Source organism: Bos indicus, chromosome 17, assembly GCF_029378745.1.
Source record: "Bos indicus isolate NIAB-ARS_2022 breed Sahiwal x Tharparkar chromosome 17, NIAB-ARS_B.indTharparkar_mat_pri_1.0, whole genome shotgun sequence".
In the NCBI taxonomy this organism is placed as follows: Eukaryota; Metazoa; Chordata; class Mammalia; order Artiodactyla; family Bovidae; genus Bos; species Bos indicus.
The window spans coordinates 11826447-11850927 of record NC_091776.1 but is presented as its reverse complement, the minus strand read 5'-3'; the positions used below and the strand labels follow the sequence as shown (position 1 = coordinate 11850927).

The window sequence follows — 24481 nt, the reverse complement described above, 5'->3', positions numbered from 1 at the left end:
CTACCAAAAAAAAAAAAAAAAGCATGATAGAATATAATTACTTGGCCTAAAAGAGATGGGAGGAACTCACAGGATCTTCTGAAAGGTATTTTCCTTTATCTTTTCCAAAAATAATTTAAAAACAAGTTACTAATCATCATTACTTATTGTACACATCTTTGAACATTAATTTTATACAGCAAAAATAACAGCATCGCTATTTATCTGCAATGAGTATCTGTTTTAGGAGCAAAGGAAAGTAAAAAAAAAACAAATCAAATGCAATGACTGATAAAATCATTTGTAACATATTTCTTCTAAACTTATTATTGTGCTGTTATTAAAATGATACTCGTGTAAAATAGCTAGATAGTGGGAAGCTGCTGTCTAGCACAGCTAGGTGCTCTGTGATGCCCTAGCAGGGTGGGATGAGCAAGTGGGAATCTGCTACATAATAGCAGATTCACTTTGTTGTACAGCTGAAACTAACACAACATTGCAAAGCAATTATACTTCAATTTTCCTTCAGAAAATTATACTCTAGTTTAGCATGCATAAGGTGACCTAGGTTAGTTTTGTATATATCAACATCAGTCAAATTTGACTATCTTTTGTCAGCTACTCACATTATTCGTCCTGTATTAAACAACTTCATCTGGATGATTTAAGTAAAAAAGCTTAAAAGAACGAGGTTCTCTCATAAAGAAATTATCTTAGGAGAGGAGGAAAAATGGGGAGTAGTTGAGGAAAGAACTGGACTAAAAGGGAACATTTTCTGCTTTATCATCATTCTGCTATTTTCCTTCATAACTAAAATTAGAATGTGATTATTTCATCTATTGTTCTTTTCCTGACTTGAATGTAAACTTCATCTACAAGGACTATGCCTAACTAATTTACCACTATATTCCTAATATCTGTCTTAGTCCTAGGCATACAGTTAATACTATATAAAAATTTCTTAAAGAAATGAATTTAAAAATTTTCTACCAGACTGAATGGAAAGGGATCCTGAAGGACCATTTGAACTTTTCTACAGGGGGAGAAGGTATCTCCTTAAAGTCTTCATTTAGTAGTCCTAAAATCAGTATTTTCATTCCCAGTGAAAACAGTAAATAGTGAATAGTTGAGAAAACAATAGAAAGAAATTAAGCAACTTCCAGAGAAAGAATCATTTAATAATTCAAAGGATATTCAAACTTTAGGACTACTTCAAGGAAACAAAGCTAAACTTTATGAAAAAACAGATAGATGAGGAAGTCCCATTAAAAGGAAGGAATGTGCGTCAGGATGCAATACTACAAAGTTCAAATTATAAAGTATTTTAAAAGAAAGAAACTTTTACTGCCTTCTATAACTTGAACTATCCTCTGGTTTAAAATGAAACTCCTTCAGCTTCATGATATAATGGAAAGTAGACTGCATGCGAAATAATAGGGACAGATTCTAGCTGAGTTTCTTCTCATTGCCGGCTAGCTAAGTCTGGACAAACCAATGGACTTTTCTGATGAAAGTAATAACAGCTAGTTTTTGTTACTTACCAATGTGCCAGACACTCTATTAAACCTTTTACGAAGAATATTTCATGTAACCTGCACAATACTACCCAAGGTAGATACACTTGCATCCATGGCATTTTGTTATGGTAGCTCAAATTAACTAATACACCATCTCATTTAGATTTAAACTCAAAAACCTTTCAATGGCCCATAAAGGCCCTAACCATATAATTTGGCCCCTTTTACATATCTGAACTTATCTCTATTGCCCTCCCTATTCTGGCTCTTTTCCTGTCTGGCCCTTTGCACTTTGCGTGCATTCTCTTTATGCATGAGTGCATGCTAAGTCACTTCAGTCATGTCTGACACTTTGCAACTCTACAGATTATAGCCCACCAGGCTCCTCTGTCCATGGGATTCTCTAGGCAAGAATACTAGAGTGGGTTGCCAGGCCCTCCCCCAGGGGACATTCTCTTTATATAGACACTATTTCCCAAAATATTCTCATAGCTTCCTCCCTCACCTGCTTCAAGTTTCTGTTTAAACATTCTAAATGAGACTGTCACTTATCACCTTTTAAAAAACTGCAATCTCTTTAGTTTCTTGTCTTTCTCCCTTCCTGCTTTACTTTTCTCCATTTCCTCTATATAACATATAAGTAAAATACATAGATTTACAACTCAAATATATAATACAAACTAATACATAATAATTATATGAAATATATATGTTTAGTCATAAATCTATACATTTTAGTTGTCATATGCCCTCACTAGAAAGGTAAGCTCTATGAGTGTTTGTCTGTTTTATACATTTGCGTAGCCCTAGTATAGAGTATGTGCTCAATAAAGTATTCGCTGAGTGAATGAACTAGAGACACTCAAGTATGTTTATATGGAAGCTGCCTTGAGCGTGAAGAAGGTGGCATGGGATGAAGTAGGAGGCAAGGTACAGATCATACAGGGCCTTGTAAGTCATATAAGGAATTTTGGTATTTATCCCAAGAGATATTGAAGGATTTTAAGTAGGAAAATGACATAACCAGTTTAGATCGTTCAAGATCATTCTCACTGCTTTATGTGCTGTGCTAAGTTGCCTCAGTTGCGTGAGACTCTTTGCAATCCCAAGGACTGTAGCCCACCAGGTTCCTCTGTCTATGGGGATTCTCCAGGTAAGAATACTGGAGTGGGTTGCCATCAGAGAATGGAATTTGTGTTATTCAGTCGCTAAGTCATATCTGACTCTTTGCAACCCCAAGGACTGCAGCACGCCAGGATTCCCTATCCTTCCCCGAGTTTACTCAAACTCATGTTCATGGATTTGGTGATACCATCCAACCACTTCATTCTCTGTTGCCCCCTTCTCCTCCTGCCCTCAATCTTTCCCAGCATCAGGGTCTCTTGCCTAGTGGCTCAAACGGTAAAATCCTGCAATGCAAGAGACCGCAGATTCAATTCCTGGGTTATGAAGATCCCCTGGAGGAGGGAAGGGCTATCCACTCCAGTATTCTTGCCTGGAGAATTCCATGGACAGAGGAGCCTGGTAGGCTACAATCCATGGGGTTGCAAAGAGTCAGACACGACTGAGAGAGAATGGAATGGAATGGGCCAAAAAAGAATTGGAAAAATCCAAAGCAACTTCCATTTCCAGGGTTAATGCATGATTTCATGTTTCTTTGTGCGAGGATATATACACCTTTAATGCATGCTGATTGTGAAAAGAATGCATTGCTCGCCTTATCACAATTATATTTACAAAGCTCCCGACACTATCTCTCAAAATTTTCATGTTTCTTAAAGATTTTTATTGGAGTATTGTACAGGAGACAGGGATCAAGACCATTCCCATAGAAAAGAAATGCAAAAAAGCAAAATGGCTGACTGGGGAGGCCTTACAAATAGCTGTGAAAAGAAGAGAAGCCAAAAGCAAAGGAGTAAAGGAAAGATATAAACATCTGAATGCAGAGTTCCAAAGAATAGCAAGAAGACATAAGAAAGCCTTCTTCAGCGATCAATGCAAAGAAATAGAGGAAAACAACAGAATGGGAAAGACTAGGGATCTCTTCAAGAAAATCAGAGATACCAAAGGAACATTTCATGCAAAGATGAGCTCGATAAAGGACAGAAATGGTATGGACCTAACAGAAGCAGAAGATATTAACAAGAGATGGCAAGAATAGACAGAAGAACTGCACAAAAAAGATCTTCACGACCCACATAATCATGATGGTGTGATCACTGACCTAGAGCCAGACATCCTGGAATGTGAAGTCAAGTGGGCCTTAGAAAGCATCACTACGAACAAAGCTAGTGGAGGTGATGGAATTCCAGTTGAGCTATTCCAAATCCTGAAAGATGATGCTGTGAAAGTGCTGCACTCAATATGCCAGCAATTTTGGAAAACTCAGCAGTGCCTACAGGACTGGAAAAGGTCACTTTTCATTCCAATCCCAAAGAAAGGCAATGCCAAAGAATGCTCAAAACACCGCACAATTGCACTCATCTCACATGCTAGTAAAGTAATGCTCAAAATTCTCCAAGCCAGGCTTCAGCAATATGTGAACCATGAACTTCCTGATGTTCAAGCTGGTTTTAGAAAAGGCAGAGGAACCAGAGATCAAATTGCCAACATCCGCTGGATCATAGAAAAAGCAAGAGAGTTCCAGAAAAACATCTATTTCTGCTTTATTGACTATGCCAAAGACTTTGACTGTGTGGATCACAACAAACTGTGGAAAATTCTGAAAGAGATGGGAATACCAGACCACCTGATCTGCCTCTTGAGAAATTTGTATGCAGGTCAGGAAGCAACAGTTAGAACTGGACATGGAACAACAGACTGGTTCCAAATAGGAAAAGGAGTTCGTCAAGGCTGTATATTGTCACCCTGTTTATTTAACTTATACGCAGAGTACATCATGAGAAACGCTGGACTGGAAGAAACACAAGCTGGAATCAAGATTGCCGGGAGAAATATCAATAACCTCAGATATGCAGATGACACCACCCTTACGGCAGAAAGTGAGGAGGAACTCAAAAGCCTCTTGATGAAAGTGAAAGTGGAGAGTGAAAAAGTTGGCTTAAAGCTCAACATTCAGAAAATGAAGATCATGGCATCTGGTCCCATCACTTCATGGGAAATAGATGGGGAAACAGTGTCAGACTTTATTTTGGGGGGCTCCAAAATCACTGCAGATGGTGATTGCAGCCATGAAATTAAAAGACGCTTACTCCTTGGAAGGAAAGTTATGACCAACCTAGATAGCATGTTCAAAAGCAGAGACATTACTTTGCCAACAAAGGTCCGTCTAGTCAAGGCTATGGTTTTTCCTGTGGTCATGTATGGATGTGAGAGTTGGACTGTGAAGAAGGCTGAGCGCTGAAGAATTGATGCTTTTGAACTGTGGTGTTGGAGAAGACTCTTGAGAGTCCCTTGGACTGCAAGGAGATCCAACCAGTCCATTCTGAAGGAGATCAGCCCTGGGATTTCTTTGGAAGGAATGATGCTAAAGCTGAAACTCCAATACTTTGGCCACCTCATGGGAAGAGTTGACTCATTGGAAAAGACTCTGATGCTGGGAGGGATTGGAGGCAGGAGGAGAAGGGGACGACAGAGGATGAGATGGCTGGATGCCATCACTGACTCGAAGGGTGTGAGTCTCAGGGAACTCCAGGAGTTGGTGATGGACAGGGAGGCCTGGTGTGCTGCAATTCATGGGGTTGCAAAGAACAGGACACGACTGAGCGACTGATCTGATCTGATAGTTGCTTTACAATGTTGTGCTAGTTTCTACTGTACAGCAAAGTGAATCAGTTATCAGTTGAGTTGCTCAGTGGTGTCCAACTCTTTGCAACCCCATGAACTACACCACACCAGGCTTCCCTGTCCATCACCAACTCCCAGAGCTTGCTCAAACTCATGTCTATGGAGTCAGTGATGCTATTCAACCATCTCATCCTCTGTTGTCCCCTTCTCCTTCTGCATTCAATCTTTCTCAGCATCAGGGTCTTTTCCAATGAGTCAGTTCTTCACATCAGGTGGCCACAGTATTGGGGTTTCAGCTTCAGCACCAGTCCAGTGAATATTCAGGACTTATTTCCTTTAGGACTGACTGGTTTGCATGAGCTATACGTATACACATATTCCCTCCTTGTTGGATTTCCTTCCCATTTAGGATACCACAGAACATTAAGCAGAGTTTCCTGTGCTAGACAGTAAGCTCTCATTAGTTATCTATTTTATACATGGTATCAATAGGGTACATATATCAATCCCATCTCCCAGTTCATTCTATCTCCCCTTTCCCTCCTTGGTGTCCATATGTTTGTTCTCCATGTCTGTGTCTCTATTTCCTCCTGAATAAACCCTGAAATGAAAATGTACTTATACAACAACTTATATGAAACTCTAATTACTCAGCCCCCAGTGCCTAATGTAGTCAGTACTTTGAGCCTACACAAAACGTATCTCTGAACAAGGTGCATAAAGGTTATGAGGAGCCTAATTTTCTGAGATTCTTTCAGCTATAAATTTGGCTAAGAGCCTGGGTAGTACAGGAAAGAAGATAAGTGAGAGAAACACTGGTGATTTAACCTCCAGTGTTCCCTTAAGGACAAACATTTGTCACCTTGACAGCAAGGTGAAAGGTTTGCAGCCAGTGTGCTTATAACAGGGCTCACCCCACTCTCTCCTCCCCAGGGACTGGTGATTTCCGACTGGCCATGATCTGAACAGATGACGATGCTGACGACGAGCCACAGGAAAGGCCAGCGGAGGAAAAGAGGTTGAGACCCACATAACTCAGAGTCTCAAACTGAAATGCTACTCCAGGGACCACCACAAAGATTTACCATTTGCTGCTCTTCTTCCTAAGGTTCCACTTGAGGCTAGAGTAATCAACCCTATAAATTATCATGGAACATTCTAACAGTGTCCAGTGTTAACAGCCTGGATCCCATTGCTAATAATTATGAGCCTGTTATAAATCTGAAGTAGGTCCTAGACATATATACACTTTCTATACACATCTCTCAATTCCTAATTTGAATATGAAAGTCTGCTGCAGGCTTAAATCAGGTGCTAAAATGAGCCTGATTTTTACTCTCAATGAATACACATAACCCAAATTAGCATTAATGTCATGACACCTATGCATCAAAAAGAATAATAGGATCTCTGTTTTGGTCTATGAGCTAAATTGTTTACACTATTCTCAAAGTGAAATAGGAAGAGATACTTGAAAGCTGAGTACTTCTTAAAAAAAGAATTAAAGACACTAATTTATATATTAAATTTATTAATTTTGTATTATTTAATTTCAGGAATCAGTGGCATCTCTTTACGTCTCCCTTTGATGAATGGAACTTTGGCTGTGATACTGCTTTACACTTTACACTTTGAAATCACTATAAAATCAAAATTGAAGCTATTATCCATCCCATTTGAATATTTATTCACTACCTAATCATCACTGACTCAAAGTACTGTCAGATGGGCCAAATCATGTTTAAGAAAAAAATAAACTATAACCCAATGAACTCAAACAAACACAATTAATAGAAAAGTAAGATTTTAAAAATGTACCAAAAACGTATGGGAGTGGCAGAAGAGAGGTGGAGACTGGGATACAGAAATGATGAGATCAGAAGTCTTAAAAAAAAAAAAAAGAGGGAAGGGAATTAACAGTCAACCCCAAAGAATCTTTATGAGTTTAAGATCCATGTATTGTGCATGCACAAAGGGAAAGGAGATTCCACCCACGTCTATCCCTGAACACTAGCCTTTGGCTGTCCCAATACTACCATGTAACTAACAGGTACCAGTCCAAACTTAATCATCTCACTCAAAATTACTCCCTTGCTTAAATTCCCTGTTTTTCTTCACAACACCACAGCTTTAATCCTAAAATCTTTGAGTCCCCTGCCTATGTTCCTTGTGCTTCCTGGTCTTTCTGTCATAAAGATATTCCAAACTCTTTCATGAAAAACTGGACCAGGAAAACAGTGAGCTGAGTTAACAACCGCTGAAGCTGAGAGAGAGGTCCTCACCATTCATTAACATTATCTGATCTGCCTTGCACAAGTTTCAGAGTCTCTAATTTAAAAATGTTGTTAATATACTGTATTGGTGTTTTTCTTTCTGGCTTACTTCACTCTGTATAATAGACTCCAGTTTCATCCACCTCATTAGCACTGATTCAAATGTATTCTTTTTAATGGCTGAGTAAAACATGTATAATATCATATAAGAAACGAATCGCCAGTCCAGGTTTGATGCAGGATACAGGAAGCTTGGGGCTGGTGCACTGGGATGACCCAGAGGGATGGTATGGGGAGGGAGGTGGGAGGGGGGTTCAGGATGAGGAACACGTGTACACCCGTGGTGGATGCATGTTGATGTATGGCAAAACCAATATATTATTGGACTGCAGCCTACCAGGCTCCTCTGTCCAAGAGATTTTCCAGGCAAGAGTACTGGAGTTGGCTGCCATTGCCTTCTCCGGTAGCTAGATAATACAATAATCTTAATAATACAAGCCACCTATAATTCTTTGCTAATGTGCCAGACACCCTGCTAAGCGTCTCAGAGACTTGGTCTTACCAAATCCTTTTAACAGTGCTTGGAAGTAAGGGCACTGGGTTCAAAGCTTGGTGATGCGGCGCCTGCGTCAGGGCCTTCATATAGTAGGCACTGCATTAATATCAGTTGTCTAAGTAATTTAATAAATGGCTGAGAAGAATTTCCCTTTTTCTTTTGTGTTTGTGGTTCTTTCTCTGTCAGAAAATTCAAAGGCTCTAGCCAGGACAGTCATCACTCTTGGTTTATACTCAGAGTGCTACGTATCAGTCTTTCATGTATAAGCTCGCCGACAAGCACGCTGCTGCCAGGCCTCTGCTCCTAAGACACCATTTCCAGCGGGGTACACTCCTAGAAGATGCCTCAGTCATGTCTCACCAGGTATCAAGTTCAAGTTTTGCTTCCCATTCAAGGCTCTTCGTGAACCTGTCTCACATAATTTCCGCCAATCACCAACAAGAACTGGCTTAGTCCAGTAAACATCTCTTTTTACTTTATCTTGCTTACAACTGCCCATTCATTTATTTACTCATTACATATTTTTTAAGATTTTTTTTGATGTGGACCATTTTTAAAGTCTTTATTGAATTTGTTACAGTATTTTGTCTGTTTTTTATGTTTTGATGTTTTGATATTGTGGCATGTGGAATCTTAGCTTCCTGCCCAGGGACTGAACTCCCACCCCCTGCACTGCAAGAAGTCTTAACCACTGGACCACCAGGGAAGTCCCTGTTCATCACATATTGATCATCTACTGTGTACAAGGCACTGTATTTGCCATTGCTATGCTTAGTTGCTCCGTCATGTCTGACTCTTGGTGACCCCATGGACTACACAGGCTCCCCTGTCCATGGGGATTTTCCAGGCAAGAACACTGGAGTGGGTTGCCATTCCCTTCTCCAGGGGATCTTCCCAACCCAGAGAATGAACTTAGGTCTCCTACATTGCAGGTGAATTCTTTACCGTCTGAGCCAACAGGGAAGCCCAAGAATACTAGAGTGGGTAGCCTATCCCTTCTCCAGGGGATCTTCCTGGCCCAGGAATGGAACTGGGATTTCCTGCATTGCAGGCAGATTTTTTACCAGTGGAGCTACCAGGGAAGCCCGAATTTATCATTACATCTATGTAAAGAAAGAAAACAGCGAGCATACCAGGCCTGGCTCCTGCCGTTGCAGGCCACAGCCACTCTCAGGCTGACCTTCTGTTTGGGCTGTTCTTGATTTTCAAGATCTTACATGGAACATCGTCCAGGAACCCTTTCCTGATCGCTTTCCTCTTGTCTTGCTCTCCCTTTCTGAATTAATGGTACCACACATTTAAGCACCTGACCAGATTTTTTCTTGTTTTTCTCCTAGTATTTTACTTCTTTTGTCTCATTTCCTCCATCACACTAAGTCTCTTAAATTAAAGAAACTGTGTCTTATACTTTTCTTCATCACCCAACTGAATGTAATTCAGCTGAATTCACGGATATGGATATGTCCTTAAACAGCTTTTGGAAAGAGCTTAGAATATTAAGTCAAGCTAACCATAGACCAAGATCTAATTTATCCTTGCAAATAGAGATATAAGAAAATCTCTAGGGAAGGAACAGGTATATAAGGTATAGTTCTGTAAATGAAAAAAGAGGCACAAAAAATTTCTCCTATATGGCATAACTGTTTCCCAATCATGTGTGATACTTTATAAGTTCTATGAAATGTCAGGTTTTTTTTTTTTTGTTTAATTCATGTGTTTTGTAGAACATAATTTGGAGACCATACCATAGGGCAAATTTAATAGGGCTCTGCTAAGACGTCAATAATATTGATAAAAGTAAATGAGGTCTTTACTTATTTAACTTTTTTAAAAGAACTATTTTCAATGGAAGCAAAGATTAATATTCTATATGTAGAGACCATTTTCATTTTTTATATATAGAGACTATTGTGTGTATATATGTATCTTTTACATTTATTTTAAAAAATATTACTATAGTTAATCATGTGTAAAATTGTAACTAAAAAATCTAATAAATGAATTTGTAGATTTCTCACATCAAACACACCTTTCTTTCAGAAATTCATCTTCAACTATGACAAATATTAGACCAGGCCTTACACCAGGTTTTGTCTACAAGATGCTAACATCATAACTCATCATTAAGCCTACAAGAAAGACTTTTGCATACAGAGTTAGTAATAGTTAAGACCTCCTTAACCTTAGTCTGGAATGAACATCACTATATTCTCAAATTCTGTTTATTCTGAAAGACTTCCTCTCATTCTATCCCTTCCGGGAAATAGTCCCAATTGTCCATAATGTAGCTATTCTTTTACATGGACTTTTGTATATATTTGATTACTACAGCGTAAGCCCTCTGAGAGCAGGGTCTGTGCCTGGAGACCTCTTGGTACTTCTCCCAGCAGTTACACTGAAACCACTACCTTGAAAGTACTCAATAAAAAATGACCTTTTCTAAAGATAAGAACAGTTGTATATAAGAATATGAATGAGTAGATTTATTTGAGCGTAGATACATACGCTCCAGGAAGTTATTTCACAAGTCAACCAAGCACATAAAAATTCCACAGGTAGAAACTATATATGGGGTTGCAAAGAGTCAGACACAACCTAGTGACTGAACAGCAACAAATATATATATATATACATATATATATATATATATTTTACTGATCAAGAAATCCAAAATTTGATTTCACCAACCACATTTAACTACTATGTACAAAAGAACAGTCTTATTGAACATAGTCTTTCAAATGTGCAGGGGGTGAAAGCAGATTTTTAAAAATTCTACGATTTTCATGAGAATAGGCACTGTTAAATACAGAGGAAGGCACACAAGTTAAAAATAAAATCATATCCAGGCCTTGAAAATGCATTGACTTTCAGGCACCTAGCTACAATATTATGCTGTTTTCCAAAGGACAGCTCTTTATTTTCCTGGCATTGTCAGCATTACTGACTGAGCTTTCTTAATTTATCAAAATAGCACACTGTTGAAAAAGAAAGAAATCTACCATTTCAAACAGTCAAAATTATAATACAACATTTAAAAATGTTTTGGCTGTACATGAGTTTTTTTCTAAGATTTCAAAGTAAATAGTCCTCTCATTAACTGAAGGAGAATAGCCAATGAAATTCATAAGCACTCTTTAATAAAAACAGTACTTAAGTGCTGGATACTTAACCAACTATTAACAACAAAATCCCTGTCCAGCTGAACATGTGTATATGATTGACTTCAAATTCACTAGAGAAGATTGGAATAGTAAGTTTGGCTATACTGAAATAAATAAACAAAAATGAAGATGCATAAAGATATCAGATAGCAAATTATATTAAAATAGATAATTGCAAACTATTTTGTCAATGAAACGTCTCTTTAGCATTGTCCAGTAGAACTTTCTGCAATGATAAAAACGTTCAACATCCTGCCTGCACTGTTCATAACAGCAACTAGCAGTCACCTGTGGTTACTGAATCTCTGAAATGTATGATGAGGAACTGAATGCTTTTTAAATTTTAACTAATTAAATTTTAAACAGCTGCATGTAGCTTATGACTATCGTCTCAGTCAGTCTAACTATATCAGATCAGATCAGATCAGATCAGTCGCTCAGTCGTGTCTGACTCTTTGCGACCCCATGAATCGCAGCACGCCAGGCCTCCCTGTCCATCACCAACTCCCGGAGTTCACCCAGACTCACGTCCATCGAGTCAGTGATGCCATCCAGCCATCTCATCCTCTTTCGTCCCCTTCTCCTCCTGCCCCCAATTCCTCCCAGTATCAGAGTCTTTTCCAACGAGTCAACTCTGCGCATGAGGTGGCCAAAGGACTGGAGTTTCAGCTTTAGCATCATTCATTCCAAAGAAATCCCAGGGCTGATCTCCTTCAGAATGGACTGGTTGGATCTCCTTGCAGTCCAAGGGACTCTCAAGAGTCTTCTCCAACACCACAGTTCAAAAGCATCAATTCTTTGGTGCTCAGCCTTCTTCACAGTTCAACTCTCACATCCATACATGACCACAGGAAAAACCATAGCCTTGACTAGACGAACTCTATAGATGATACAAAATGGGATTTTATATTTGTATTCCTTCCCTCTCTGAACTTGGAAATAAAGGAAATGCCTTTCCAGAATAGACAGGCAAAATCACTTTAAAATATCAGGCTGGTTTCAATGTCAACAAGATTTCACTTTAAGGTATGGTAAATCTATAAAAGGGGAAACCAGTCGGCAATGGAAGCAGTGAGAAAGTGCAAAACTAATACAATATTGTAAAGTTTAAAAATAAAAAATAAAATTAAAAAAAAGAACACCTAGCTAAGAACCATCTAGGAAAGATTCCTGGATCCAAATGATAGACCTGTCTGTTTCCAAGGGCAACATAATCCTGGCTGTGGAGCTAGACACGTTCACTTAAAACAGCCTGACAGAAAAAAAAAAAAAAAAAAAACAGCCTGACAGAATCAAATTGGGCGTTCTCTACCTATGTCCCTTCCTCTAATTCCATCCCCACCAAGTAAACTTATTAAAACATCTGTGTGAATTTAACCATGAGGCAAGAAGGCATCAACCCAAGTGTCTAAGCACTTCTCATAATTATTTTTCTCACTCTCAATTAATAAGTTGGCAATTTGCTTGATATCTAAGTGTGACTAATGTGAGTTCATTCCTGCAAGCTGGAGCCTCAAAATCAGTTTCTGAAAAAGGACCCTACTAATTTTACAAAGTATATGTCACCTAGATCTCTGGCAATGAGGAACTCAGTATCTTAAAAATGGGTAATTCAAATAGACAGTGAAAAAAAAAATGGTACTACTACTGGGTATGACTCTGCTTAGGGGTAACATTATGCTAAGAAAACGCTTAACCTAAGAAAAGAGATCTCAGATCTTTGAAGCATCAGGTATGATTGAGACAGCAGAGACAGAAAAACTTCTTTTAAAACTATATGACAACCCCCTCCCTCCCCGCCATACACACAAGCTATATGGCCCCCAACTTCTTTAAGGAGAAAAACTTGCCCTTCTTTAATAGCTTGTTTGTATTTTTATAACACTATCAAAGTATGTGTTAGGTGACTCACTAGATACAGTTCCCATGTAGAAATGAAAAATTAACAATATCTAGGAAAACTAAGCCAGATGTGCACAATGCTACTTGGGATTTTCATTAGTTTATAAAATTTTTGTCACTAATAAACGCTTAGTGATTGTGGCATCATGTTGATAGAATTTGGGGGGAAAAGGCAAACATGATGAAGATTCATCTTAAGACTGATGATTGTTGACCTTGCTCCTTAGAGAGATCTTGATGCTACTTTTCAAATATACCTTGAAACTTCACAGACACACAAAAACCAGCATTCTGTTACAAGAGGGAAGTATTCTCCTAATATAAATACTTTCTGTTACACACTTAAGTCTTTTCTTAAAACCACTTGTCTGCACTGGTGGGAGTTTTTATTCCATTTTTTTTAAGAGCTGGAAATTTAACCTTTTGACTTCAACAATTGTTTGACTTGAAACTATATGAAATATGGATTCAAAATTCTATAGAGACATATAATGATATAGAATCAGGATGCAACCATCTTTGAAGGAAAACACCTATGAATTAAAGGAAAAAAAGCAGGAAGCCTTTACATACATTTCTCTAACGCTTTTCATTATTTCTACTCATTTATTCCTCTTTAGTTTAAAGAAGTATTTAGACGTTAATTAAGAGCAGAAAAAGTAACATATAAGTCTACATGTTGGTGGGGGTGGGAGGCATGTAGGGGAACGTAAAGAACAAATAATCTTTCCTACTGCTGCTTTTATTTATTGAAAAACACTGAAAATCTCTCTGTCCTGCTCCAAATTCGTATACCTCAGCAGACATTGATTAGGAATTCTAAGTGGCTTATTAGGATACTAAAACAAACATAAATGGAACAAAGGTAGTTTTTAGGTTATCATAAGAAAATGGAATCAGCTCTTTCATGAAAAAATCATGTCTGATTAACTATATATCTTCCTTTAGTATCTTAAAATTCTCTCCTTTTCTCCATTTTATAGAGGTATAACTCACTCTCTAAAGCTCCTCTAGCCAGGCACACCTTCATGATTTTCTATATCTCACTTAGCAAGTTTTAACCTCTGACAAGATAATAAAACCAATGTTAAAGCGATATTCCGAATCATGAACCTACCAAGATCAAGTGCAGATGGCTGTAACACGATGCTTCTGAAGAAGGAACTGCACGAGCTTTCACTTGCTATAATATCATATTACAAGTTCAAGCTATCTGCTTCCTCACCATCACCTTGGCTTCCTTTCTTTCTTTTTCCTTTTTTGGCTATTTCTATTTCCTAAGCACTTCTATTGCCTCTCAGATACAGACTTGATCTCATTTTTATATACCATTGAATTGGTTCCTCCATTTTTCATACTTCCTTGTATTTTTACTTCTTCTCTAGGATATTACACAATTTTTTTTCAGCACTGTCTAGAAATTTAATTCTCATTTGTCAATTTAATTATATATTTCACAAGTTGTTAAAGGATAAACTTTAATGATAAAATCATTTTCCTTAATGCCAACAGTACAATTCTTTTAAAACCTATATGATGGCAATCACTTATTATATTCTCTTATATATAAATCTCCAGCTCTTTTAAAAATATATATAGTAATCAAACAGCAATTTTTCATGGAAGAGTTTCTGATATTTAAAATAAATTATCTGAATGATAATAGCATATGGGTTGGTAATCTATTACATAGAGACAATCTCCCCTAATCTACTCACAGGGAGTTATTAGTAGAAAATCTTACAAATTATCCAATATCAAATTTAGATATGGGAATGAGTTTGCTTCTGCATTCTGAACCAATACTGTGAATGTAAAACCACACAGATTTCTATGGCTATAGCATATGTTTTATCAAGACTAAAAGCTAACAATTTAAAACCGTGTTAACATAAGTAAGAACAATTTGGTGGATAAGCAATTAAAGTGATAATGGAATTTTTGTCAAACTAATTTAACATGTAAGTGTAATAATGAGCATGCATTTAAGTGTATAATATATATATTTTACAATTTTAGATACATGAAGAAGAAAGGTAAAATAACATTCATTGAATGATTTCTATTTATTCATTTGACAAATACTTTTTAAGTGCTTACCATGTTCCAGGTGCAAGTGCTATGGACAGAGAAGTGAACCAAAGCACCCCCAAAAGTACCTGCCTTCATGGAGCTTTTATTTGAATAAGGGGAGACAGAAAATAAAAATAATAAACAAATGTATCCGTTAGAAGTATTTTAGAAAAAAGAAGAACAGGACCACAGGAAAAACCAAAGGTGGGGAAAAGGTCAGAATTTTAACTGTATCAACCAGTTACAATATAGATGGAAAGTCCCAAGAGCTAAATTCCAGAAAAGCTAAATCCCAAGAGCTAAATAACCATAAAAGAAAAGTTAGAGAACTTGCTGGAAGGGTCAGATAGCTTTTGAGAGATGGATAAGATACGGAAAGGATGAGAACAGTATAAGCAAAGAGGTGGGAGGCCCAGATGTTAGAAGAGACGGAGGAGGAGAGTGAGTCCACAGTTAATATGGGAATGAAGGAGGGTGCCAGGGAGAGCGCGAGCGTGGGGCTGCACCGAGCGAACTCCAGAACGGCCAGCTTGGTGGTGGGCAGTGAAGAGCCACCGAAGGCACTGAGGCATAGGGATGGCATATGAAAGCAGTGTGCAAAGACAGCTCATCTTACGGTGACACAGCGGATGGTGTGAAAGAGGACAAGCTGCATCGCCTTGGCTCCCGAGAATAACCAGAAGCACAGTAATGTTAAACATTTTCCCTCCTAAGTGAATGGATAAAAAGAACACAAGCTTTCCAGTGAAAACCTAGAAACACTTTAGAAAATAATTACTTGTAAGATTATTGCCTGAGTAGTAAAAAACACTAAACCACAAATAGTGACCACTAGACCAAGCTCTGTTAGAGTAAAACTATAAACACAGTGGGCATCTTTAATTTAACTACCCTATTTACTAGAAACATCACAGAAAAAACTACCCAGGAAAAGTAAACAAGTATGTGATTCTTGAAAATGAAGATGTATAAACTGTAAACTCAGAGTATGACCATCAGTGGACATGTAAAATATGAATCAAGATTCATCTCATGAGTCTGGAGATCTGTGACATTTTGCCTTTAATTTCCAAGACTCATGTTCTTATCATGAAGAGATCTCTTTCCCTGATGACTACAGCCTGTTCAATTGAAAAGTTAAAATCAAATTGATCAAAGTTTTTTTAAAATCATACATTTTATTTCTTTAAAGTCTTCTATTATTTAAAACTCTAAGAGAGCTATTCACCTTACTCAACAATCCTCCAAGTAGAAACATTTTGCTGTCAATGTGTCTGAATATTTGCAAATTAAATTGATAGAGATCAAAAGGAGGTTTCTATAATTTTCAATTACTCTGCTATGTACATCTCCAATTTATACTTCAAAAAAATAATTTTATCTTACGTAATTATATTAATGTCATGGGTAATATCCTAAGACAGAGAAATAATTTTTAACAGTCATGAATACTGATTTAATTATTTTCAGAGACAAGCATATATGTCACTATGTAGATATGAGAGTATCAGTACAAAGATGGACCTACATGGGGAAAAAACAATGGGAGGGACAGTAACACCAGAAACTGACCTCTTTAACCGATGATATCTTAATCAGGTAAAATACTTTCAAACTGTTATTTGTATTTATTGAACCCTGAAACAACAAGCTTTACTTTTAAACATATATATGCATTTTGACTATAAAGCCAAAAATAAATATGAAAAATGTGAAATTTTATCTGACATTGTGACTAGGAAAGGGCTTTATAAGTATAAAGACTATGGAACAATCCATAAGGAGAAAGGTGGACACATCTGACAGATATAAACTTAGAACTTTAAACTTTTATAATCATATACAAAATAATGAATCTCAAATCACACATAGCATCATATACGAACATTAACTCAAAATGAATCATAGACCTCAAATGTAAAAAGCAAAAGTTACAAACATCTAGAAGAAAACATAGACAAAGAATTTTGTGATTTTGAGCTAAACAAGAATTTCTTAGAGAACACAAAAACCATGAGCCATAAAAGAAAAATAAATGGATTTAATTAAAATTTAAAACTTCTGCTCTTTGAAAGACACTGTTAAGAAAATGAAATGACAAGCCATAGACTGAAAACACTTGCAAAATATATATCTGATAAATGACTAATGTTAAAAACATATTTAAAAATTCACAATCCAATTATAAGAAAACAACCCCATAAAAAAATGGACGAGAGATTTGAACAGACACTCCCAAGAAGATACACAGATGTATCTTCACAGATGTATCCCACAGACATATCTGTGATATATCTTCACAGATACCAGATGTATCTGGTAATGGGTGCATGCTAAGTCTCTTCAGTCATGTCCGACTCTTTGTGACCCTATGGACTGTAGCCCAACAGGCTTCTCTGTCCATGGGATTCTCCAGACAAGAATACTGGAGTGGGTTGCCATGCCCTCCTCCAGGGGATCTTCCTGACCCAAGGATCGAACCGGCCTCTCTTATGTTTCCTGCACTGGCACACAGGTTCTTTATCATTAGTGCCACCTGGGAAGCCCCACAGGTGGCAAACAAGCACATAAAAATTATCCAACATCATTTGCCATTAGGGAAATACAAATTAAAGCTAAAATGATATATCACTAAACACGTATAAAAACTTAAAGTGTTAGTCAGTCAGTCATGTCCAATTCTTTGTGACCGCATGGACTGTAGCCCACCAGGCTCTGTCCATGGAATTTTCTAGGCAAGAATACTAGAGAGGGTAGCCATTCCCTTTTCCAGGGGTTCTGGCCAGCAAATAAAGCAACTAGATTCCTCAAGCATTCCTAGTAGAAATGTAAAACGGTATAATCACTTGGAAAATGATTCGGCGACTTCATATATTAAACATATGCAGTCATCCCTCAGTATCCGCAGGGAGTTGGTTCCAGAAACCCCATGGATGCTAAAATCCACAGACACTTGAATCTCTTCTATAAAATGATGTAGAATTTGCATGTAACCTATGTATATCCTCCCATACACTTTAATTCACCTCTCTCTCTCTCTCTCTCTCTAGTTGCTAAGGCATGTCCGACGCTTGTGACCCCATGGACTATAGCCTGCCAGGCTCCTCTGTCCATGGGATTCTCCAGGCAAGAATACTGGAGTGGTTTGCCATTTCCTTCTCCAGGGGATTTTCCTGACCCAAGAATCCAACCTGGGTCTCCTGCATTGCAGGCAGATTATTTACCAACTGAGCTATGAGGGAAGCCCAATGCATACCTAGATTACATAAAATCCTTGTTACAATGTAGAAAGTGAAAGTGAAGTCACTCAGTCGTATCTGACTCTTTGTGACCCCATGGACTGTGGCCTACCAGGCTCCTCCCTCCATGGGATTCTCCAGGCAAGAGTACTGGAGTGGGTTGCCATTTCCTTCTCCAAGGGATCTTCCTGACCCAGGGATCAAACCCAGGTCTCCTGCATTCCAGGCAGACGCTTTAACCTCTGAGCCACCAAGTTGTAAATAGTTGTTGACACAGCAAATTTGTTTTCCTTTTTGGAGGAACTTCCTGGAATCATTATTTTTTCCCCTGAATTTTTTTTTTATCTCATTTGGTTGAATTTTTGGATGTGGAAGGTGAGGATACTGAGGGCTAACTATACTACAATTATATTAATTGTTAAGAAGTTAGTTTTTAACACAATGTTCCCACATAATAAGTTATATATTATAAGGTACTTTTCCAAGTCAGCTTCTGATACACTTCCAAACTGAATCTAGAATCTGATATGCTATTTTTTAAAAACACCTACATTGGCAGATAACCAAACAAAATGCAGTGTTCTTTGGAGCTGCAATTAAAAAAAAAAAAAAAAAAAAAAGAGCTTTTTTTTAGTATTTGGAAGTGCTAATCTTCTATTTGAAGTTTTATAGTTAAAATAAGTGGTCTTTAAACTCCGTGGGGCCAAATTATCATTTAGGGGTGATTAAAAATCAAGTTGCCTTGAGAAACACACTACAATGCCATTTAAATCCAAGAATTTTACACTTCTTGATGCCAAGACAGTGCATTTAGTTAGATCAATTTAGTTAGTTCTAAAACCTAGTCCAGAGCCTAGCACACAGTAGGAAGTCCACTACTTATTAATTTGCATTAATAAAACTGATATAAGGTCACACAATGACATGTAGTGAATTGAGCTTTAAAAATAGTTTGATTTCTTAATTCCAAATGACATTCTACCATTCCTAACAACACACTGATTTCTAAAAGTGCTAAATGCTTACTCGGAAACCTGAGTCCACAATGGAGCTTAGATATGTAACTTTGCTGTCATCCTAAAGACCAGTAGTTAAAGAGAAGGTTCTTTTTTTTTTCTTTTTTTTTAAGTGTTTTAGCTATTTCAGCTTTATTTGGATTGTGATAAGAACATGAGCTCTGGAGTGAGATAAATTTGAGTTCTGACACTTATTAGCTGTTTGAATTTATGTAAGTCATTCAGTTCAGTTCAGTCACTCAGTCATATCTGACTCTTTGCGACCCCATGAATCGCAGCACGCCAGGCCTCCCTGTCCATCACCAACTCCTGGAGTTCACTCAAACTCACATCCATTGAGTCGGTGATGCCATCCAGCCATCCCATCCTCTGTCATCCCCTTTTCCTCCTGCCCCCAATCCCTCCCAGCATCAGAGTCTTTTCCAATGAGTCAACTCTTCTCATGAGGTGGCCAAAGTGAAGGTTCTTTTTGGTTGGTAGAATCCACAGGTTTAAACAGTTTATGCATCCTCAGATGTCCTCTGCTTCTTTCTTTCTCTGCCCATGCGCAGATTTGTTGTGGCAAGGCAGTGAGAGCTGAGTCAAAGGGGTATATGAAGAGTGGAAAATTATTACCTCATTCCCTTGCCCTGTCTTGGGACTTGATATTCTCACCTTAAGAATCGGTAATGCTGATGAAGACAGGAAACGTTAATTGTTTAACTCATCGCACTATCATCCACAGATCCCCCAAATATTAGCTTAATAACTAATAACCAAGTTAATCATGGTAAATTTTTAGCTTGGAGAAACAAAAGCAAAGAAATGAGAACCATCTACCAGATTAGCATCATTTAGTATTAATAGCTAGTGGGTATCTCCTACTAATAGCTATGGACTAAACAGTTCTGTTGGAGAAGACTCTTGAGAGTCCCTTGGACTGCAAGGAGATCCAACCAGTCCATTTTGAAGAAGATCAGCCCTGGGATTTCTTTGGAAGGAATGATGCTAAAGCTGAAACTCCAGTACTTTGGCCACCTCATGCGAAGAGTTGACTCATTGGAAAAGACTCTGATGCTGGGAGGGATTGGGGGCAGGAGGAGAAGGGGATGACAGAGGATGAGATGGCTGGATGGCATCACTGACTCAATGGACATGAGTCTCAGTGAACTCCGGGAGGTGGTGATGGACAGGGAGGCCTGGCGTGCTGCGATTCATGGGGTTGCAAAGAGTCGGACATGACTGAGCGACTGAACTGAACTGAACTGAACTGAAACAGTTCTGTAGTTAGGCTGAATCAAATCCAGGAGATAGTCCTGCTTTTAACCAACTACTAAGATCCTGTTTCTCAAGGGCCTTTTACTAATATCCTGTCTATCCCCCACCCAATTTATATTTATTTACGTTTACCTAAATCTATATAGCAGCAAATACTTTTCCAGTTTGAAAATGGTGACATTTTAATAATTAATAAAAATAAAAATGAAAGTACATGGCTTTTGTTAAAGGGTAATAAAATAACTTCAGTAAATTGGCTAGTTCTACACCAGTAGATTTCTTTAAATAGTAATGAAATCATTGCTTTAAAAAAAATCCATCATTATTTAAAAAAAAAAAAAAGTTGCCTCAGCCTCCACCAAAATTAGATTTGTAAGTTGCTGGTCATTCCTATAATTAAATCTATGTCACAAATTTGCAAGAAAAATGGTCACTGTGACTAATGCATTTACTTGCTACACAAGTCCTGTCAGACGGCACAGAGCATTATACTGCTGTAATGGAGTAGGTAAGGATTCTATACATTTTTATGAAGTAACAAAGACCATTTTTTATTTACAATGACTGTACTTCAGATAAAAGTTTGTTTGAGAAACGAATGAAAATACAGCTATCACAGGGTTTTCCTTACTCAAGCAATATAGCACACGTTTACCTCTACAGACATGCTTGGCACACAGGCATACTGCTTTTCTAGACAAGTGTCAGGTAGAAAATACTATAATGAGAGAAACACGAACATGGTCATGTTGCCAGAGCCCCTGATTCTGCTCATTTCCTCATCTGACCTCCCCAAATGGTTTTAAGTCACGTCTTTGCTGAAATGATTGAGAAATGACTCTAGAGAGCAGTGCTTCCATGGTCTTAGAAAAGTGTTGCTCAAAGTGGAAGTCAAAGCGAGATGACTTAAACAATGCACAGAGAATTAGTGATAAAACTTTCTTTATAAAAAATCTTTTTCAGTCATTCAGATTGCAGGAAGAGACAGTTCTTGGTTAGGTACTGATGCTAATTTTACTTCTTATCAAAAGCAGAACAGGCCATTGGACTCATAGTCTTGTGTAGGCAGTGGAGTACAAATTTCTAATAGCTGTTTTCTGTCCACAACAAGATTAGTTTTTATTTGCCAAGCTGATGTAGATTTTTGCTTTAAAATAAATTTAAATTTTAAAAGTCAGTTTTATTTAATTGATAATACACATAATATGCTGACATGTCAAGTCATAAAGGTGCCTGAAACTTGGAAAACATTGTCTTGAAAGCAATTCATGTCTTCCTTCTTGTCTTAATTTATTGTTACTTATTTTGCACATATTTATGTTTTATTTATTTGCTTCAGTATCTAGAAAAGTTCCTTGAGTCTAATTGACTCTGAGTATATATGCGTTAATTTTATACGTTATTTTCCTATTCTGTGCCATACTGCTAATTGAACCAATGGTACTTTTTAAAGAGAAAGTGGTCCAGTCTCAGCAGTCCAGCTTCATTGTGTCCATTTACTCAAGGAGGCAAACAAATGAAACATACAGCATCATGATGGAGTTTGTTTTATAAAGGTAGAAACCAGCTTTCTATTGTCTAAATACAGTTCATAAGTTATTTTAAAGCCCAGGATGGGTTATTTAAAGTTATTTAAAGCCCAGGATGGGTTTTATCAAGTCCTTAGGGATAAAATGATAAACTTGAAATAGCATCCTGTAAGGTGGTACTTACATCCAGTGGCCACGTATGGATGTGAGAGTTGGACCATAAAGAAAGCTGAGCACTGAAGTATTGATGCTTTTTGAACTGGGCGTTGGAGAAGACTCTCGAGAGTCCCTTGGACTGCAAGGAGACCAAACCAGTCAATCCTAAAGGAAATCAGTCCTGAACACATATTGGAAGGTCTGATGCTGAGGCTGAAACTAATACTTTGGCCACCTGATGAGAAGAACTGATTCATTGGAAAAGACCCTGATGCTGGGAAAGATTGAAAGCAGGAAGAGAAGGGGACGACAGAGGATGAGACGGTTGGATGGCATCACCGACTCAATGGACATGAGTTTGAGCAAGCTCTGGGAGTTGGTGATGGACAAGGAAGCCTGGCGCGCTGTAGTCCATGGAGTCACAGAGTTGGACACGACTGAGTGACTGAGCTGAACTGAAGGTAGTACTGAATATTGCTCAAAAATTCAGTTGCTTGCATTATTCAGTATCGTGCATTATAAACAAGTCATGAATTTTTGTGGAGAAACTAAGATCTCAACTGAATGACTTGGGTTGCTTAAGATTTTATTAAAAAATTAAGGAAAAAAATCAGCCATAGTTCTCAATATTGCCAAAATGAGTATTCCATAAACATAAACTAAAGTTAAAAATTGACATCCTAGATTTAGGTGAAAGGAAAACCAAGTTAACAATTAAGTCTTGTATGGTACCACTCTTAACCTTCTCCATTAATACTTGAGGTTCTTGATCTGATTTTTAAAAAGCAGTGTTGCACAACACTCAATGAGTAACAAAGTTAATATGCTTCCTCTCCAATCATTTGCTGTGTGGCTGAGCATATTTTTGTACAAGAAAGGAAAAATAAAGGTGATAAACATGTATTCCATGTTATTAAAACACAGTGTTTATGTTTGAGACTTTTTTTCTTTAGGCAACTATAATAACAGTATCAGTTAATTCTTAAATTTTTCTACAAGGATGGGCAATCATAGCCAATTAACCAAAGCAAAGAGGGAAGACAGAATAGTTGGGTAAGGGAAGAAGAATATGTGCTGGTTAGTTCTTTAGCTCAAGGTAAGCAGTTTCTTTTAACCCGTGGTCTAGCATAAAAAGAGATACAATTATTCGTCTTAAAATAGCTTCTGCTGGTTACAGCAACGGCTATTTCAAAGAAGAATTATGTAAAAGAAACTTATTTCCTGATATTTTAAATGAGATTTAGAAAGTACATAATGATTCTTAAAGATCTTTATTAGACTGGGTGTTATCAATTTACAAAAGTGACTTAATTTTGCTTAGGACTCTTTGCTGCTATTTCAGAACTCTTTACATTCATGTTGCCATGAATTGCTATAATGTTGTATAACATACTTGTTAGAAACTCAGTTTGGCATATTGACTTTGTTACTCACTAGGGTTTCCCTTTGGAGAAGGAAATGGCAACCCACTCCAGTATTCTTGCCTAGAGAATCCTGTGGACAGAGGAGCCTGGTGGGCTGCTGTCCATGGGGTCGCACAGAGTCAGACATGACCGAAGCAACTTAGCATGCATGCATGCACTGGAGAAGGAAATGGCAACCCACTCCTATGTTCTTGCCTGGAGATTCCCAGGGACGGAAGAGCCTGGTGGGTTGCCGTTCATGGGGTCACACAGAGTCAGACACGACTGAAGTGACGTAGCAGCAGCAGCAGCAGCAGCAGCAGCAGCAGGGTTTCCCTTTAAGATTAGGAGCTACCAAAAATAAAATAGACTGAGGGATCTAAAAAGAAAGACTTCAAAAAAAATAATAATAATAAAAAAATAAAAAGAAAGACTTCTACTTTTTCCTTTTAATCTTTAACTTCTAATTCTTGAAGACATAGAAACACTGAAAGTAGCCTCCAAACCAAAAATGCTAACGGTTTAACAAATCATGTGATCTTTTTTTTTTTTTCAACACAGCTGACTCTTTTAAAGAAATGATTCTTTAACTGGAATTTTTCAAAAAGTTGCCAATATCTAAATCTATTTTTCTTTTAATCTTTCTTTTGAAGAGGAGGTAGTATATGAA

General features: G+C 37.6%; 1 protein-coding gene across 9 annotated transcripts in view; it reads right to left on the bottom strand.

The window, feature by feature from the left end:
• SLC10A7 (solute carrier family 10 member 7) overlaps positions 1-24481 on the bottom strand; it is a 323368-nt gene that overhangs the window by 182908 nt on the left and 115979 nt on the right. The gene's annotated exons all lie outside the window — the stretch shown is intronic.